This window comes from Leuresthes tenuis, unplaced genomic scaffold (genome assembly GCF_036924035.1).
Source record: "Leuresthes tenuis unplaced genomic scaffold, fLeuTen1.0.hap1 SCAF_13, whole genome shotgun sequence".
Classification (NCBI taxonomy): Eukaryota; Metazoa; Chordata; class Actinopteri; order Atheriniformes; family Atherinopsidae; genus Leuresthes; species Leuresthes tenuis.
In genome coordinates this window covers 16,094,584-16,099,162 of record NW_027325367.1, presented here as the reverse complement: position 1 = coordinate 16,099,162, position 4,579 = coordinate 16,094,584, and positions in this window count along the sequence as shown.

Sequence of the window (4,579 nt, the reverse complement as noted above, 5' to 3'; positions counted from 1 at the left end):
GCAATGAATATTCAGTCAATCACAGTGCTGCACATCCAGCACATTCTCCAGATTCTCCAGCACATACTACTCCTGTGCATTAATACTGGGACAAAGAGAATGACGGTCTACTTCAAGCTGTAACCACACCTTATAACTAAAGCTTGACTGAACTATGCATTTAACAGAATAATTGAGAACATAGAGCTTCCTACGCCACAGATGTCCCCTGAACCTCAACATTGTGTGAGGAGGAAACTAGGCTGTGATCGTCAGCCCATTAATCTGATCCTCACAGTCAGACATGGTGATGGCAACATCACTCTATGGGGATGTTTTTGTTATTTTTCTCAGAAAGAGACAGGGAGCCTGGTAAGGATAAAAGGAATGTTGACAATTATAGGCCAAACTCAGACTGAAAACATTTTGCAGAGTGATCGGGAAACCTACTTAATATTTACAATGCAGCTTTGACTCCACTGCCTGGGAAGTTTCACAATGATCCACTCCTGAGATCTCGTGATCGAAACATCTCACCTGTCGGCCCGGTACATGAGGTGTCAACAACCTAAAGAACCCGCAGAATTGGTCGACTGGGCCACTGGCAAATGTGACCTCAATGACTCTCAAAGTGTGAATGTCCCAACAGCAGCTTAAAAGCCTGAAACCAGTCAGATAGAATGAAAGAAGCTTTTCAGATTAGAGGTGAAGCCTCTTCCAGATCCAAGAAAAGGAGTGCATTTGCCTTCTTTTCAAATACATAGATTTACCATTAGAACTGAGAATTTTACTCAAACTCTGAAACTGAAGCCGTAACCAATTTGAGCGCAGATCCACCAATATATGTTCAGTGGGATTCAAATCATGTCTGGTTGTACTACTGCAGTTTCTGAGTATATCTAACATTATGTGCAAATGTTGATCTATGCCTCATGATTTGTTCTGCAGCAGGGATGTGCACAAAATGGATACATTTTTTTCAGTCTGGTATTATATGCAATTCAGCTTTACACATAAAGTAACAGATATGCTCTCAAGCATAAAAACAACTGTAAGCAATAAGTAACTTTTTTACGATGACATAGTCATTTCACATTCACATCATTTCTTGTGGTCTGGTGATAGAAATTGAATCAAAACGTGGCACAAAACCTCCCTGCGCTCCCTCCCTCTACATTTCAGTGCTCTGGCATTAATTTAATGCTTCGTCTATCTAATATTGTAATCCTATAAAATTTCCTGCAATTGTAATTTTGCCCCTCACCACCTCTGAATTATGAAGCACGAGTCTATATTCCCACAGACTCAAACTCCATCAGAATTTACTTCTCTTTCTCATTTATACGACTGCAAACTTTGTGTGGGCACGTGTGTGTGTGTTTGTGTGCGAGGACAGCAAGGGGGTTGAGGTTCGGTGTGTTGCAAATGTTGTGCGATTCTCTCCCAAGAGTCATGAAGGGTGCAGGCTTGAGTGCACAATGGCACAGACATATAGTTCACAAATAAAACATACAACACCGTCTCTGGCAGCGCACACGGTCCTGTGGGAGGTGGCTGCGTTAGTGTTTGTGTGTGGCAGGTTAAAGCTGAAATGGCAATATGAAAAAAACAAGATAATAATTCAATACTAGAGCGCAAACTCAAAACTTGCTCAGATACAGTGGCAAATGACTATATCAGACTCAGACTCTGCTGGCTTTACAGGTGAATGAATTAACTGGAATCTGTCTCTTTTATATGGAAAATAGGCTGCAAATTACCACCTGAGATGAGCTTTGAGCCACTGAGACAGGATGCAGCCTCCTGACTTTTAATATGCATTAGATAACTTGATTTTGACATTTCATTAATAGGGGATCTGTCAGCAAGGGGATACAGAATTCTTTATTTAATCATTGTTACATTACTATGGAGATTGTGTATCAAATGAGAAAAAATGACTCGATAATCTAATTTTTATGACAATGGCATATTAATATATGTCAATGAGAAAGAAGGTATTATTGTGGACTGTGTGTACTCAGCCACTGGGTTTGCATGCTGTCCTTAGGGATTCGACTGCATTACAGAAATGTTCCCCTTAGAAAAAGTAATCATAGAACAGCTAAAGGTTTCCCTCAGCAAACAACATATTTATAACATACAATATTTTGCTCAATAAAATCAATAAAAGGAAACTGATGAATGTGAATAATGTTTATATGTATGTGATAATATATGTAGCTCGGTCTTCTCCAAGGACAATCAAATACTATCAAAATATGTTCCCATTAAAAACACTTTAATCCAAAAACATTCTCCTTAGCAACACAAACAAATTGATTTGGTTAATGGCCTGCTAATCTGCCCTCCAGAGGTTTGCTCATTGTGTAACAAGTCTTCTTCTAAACAATGAAAACCTACCTCAAGCGAGCGTACAGAGCTTTTTTTGTGCAATCGAAGATGGGTTTTTTTCTTATTCACTCTACAAGTCTGCCGTAATTTTTCCTCCTGTTCATATTTGCAATTGAGTTTCCTTACACATCTGTCTAAGCAATGTGAAGAAGAATATACACCCCTTGCATTGCGCAAAACTGAAGTTAATATGACACCTGACTTCGGCAAATAGAGTGACTATCTTCCGGTTTTACAGCGTTTGTAAGAGAAAATTCCATCTGTAGATAAACTTGGGATTACAAACACTTTGTCTCTCATATAGTGTGTAACACTATATGAAGTCTGGATCTACCTGTTCTTCATCAAGCAACTATCAAGAGGAAAGCCACTCTGCACTGCTAAACTATAATATGTTTCACCACAAGGAAGTCATTCCAAGTTACCTGCCAAGAACTTACCAGTCAGTACTTACCTTGTGGAATACACATTCACTACTGAAACCACTGGACTCTGTTAACTAGTAACTCTTCTATCAGGACCCCAAGCCACCCTCCTGGATAAAATTCCTTCCATCCTATTCCTGTTCTAGCCACCTGTTATGAATCCAAGAGTTTCACCATTTCACTCACATTTCTCTCTTAGTCTTTGCTGGATCCTGCCCTTGTATGAACCCTAACATATGTAAAGACTTTCAGGAGAAGTAGAAAGGACACAGGATTTAAAAAAAAAAAAAAGTATCCACAGGCTGTTAATAGATGACACTCCTTCACAGCTGAACTGTGTCTGCCCAAATTTAATTTGTTCAACTTTAAGTTCATCGCCTCAGCTTTTCCACAGGCTACCCTCTGACATTTCAACCAAGCAACAACGTGGTTCTCCATTATGACATTCGGCAGTAACCAGAGGTACTTCATTAAATTGATTTTGTGAATTCATAGAGAAGGCTTTGGCTTTTCTCTGTGATTATGAATAGAAAAGGCTACATACCTCAGACTAAAGGATTTTTTTGCAGAATGTGCCATGATACAGTGCCCTGCTGCTACAAGCCTACATGACAGGGTTTTTGGAAGTGCGGAAGAATGTTCTTCCCAGCGTCATTCTTCAGCATCCACACTCACAAAGGAGTGTGACCAAAGGACTCTTTAATGGTGAAAGTTTGTAGGCTTTCTTAATTTACATACTACTTGTGAAAATAAGGTTATGTTTTGTTGTCTTCCCTTCATAACTGATACAACTGTCATGTTTCCACTACTGCACCATGTAGTGTTCCATCAAAGCTGAGAAACTGCTGAATTCCATGAAACGTGGTGGAGAGGCAAGTAAAGGTGGAATTCAATATCAATTTGCTGTTTCAGATCACTTCTTTTAAAACTGCAACTGTAATTAACTCATGCTCTCTTCTTGAGATCTATATTTTTAGTTTCACTTTCTACGAGTTGTAAATTGAGTAACATTACAATCTGGATTGTACTTAACAAATAATTTCCCTGTTAATAAAACAGAAATGTAATACAGTCAACTATTATAAATGTCTGCAGGTAAATTATGCCATATTGCTCTGCAGACTGTTGCTAGTGCTAGCTTAATTATCCACACAAATATGATATTAAAAAATATCTCAACTAACAAGTATATATGATGTTGAGTAGCAACAGTTACAATATTCAATCAGTTAAGCAATTAATCTTGCAAATATTTAATCATTTACAGGATGAAAAAAACATAAAACGATGCTCTCTGGTTAGGAAAGGAGCTAGTCTTTTCAGGCCTTATGAACTACCATTAAATGGTTTGGTAAAAATAAATCTGAGAGCAGAAAACTGGTTGCTGTTTTCTGGTTGGATCCCAGGCCTATGATTTTTATGGAAAGATGATTAGAGTTGTTGGTATCTCCCTTACTATAACCAGCAACAAGTTCAATCGTGTCCATCGCAGCAGCAGCTCGAGCCCATTTGAAATTAGTAGTGGTTGTTTTGGAGTTGTATCACCAGCAGCATCACCAGTGTTGTGGAGCCTCATCATATATTCGCACAGTGCTTCTATTACACAATACTAATTTCACCTTGATGTTTTCCATTGTCCTTTTCACTTTGTCCGTTGAATTAACAAACGTATTTGAGAAATTCCACAACGAATTGCAGCTTTGCAGCTTCACATGTGCAGGAATGACCTGTTGAGGAGCAGAAGAGACAATGACAATTTAAGTCTCTTTCTTTGTCCCCCT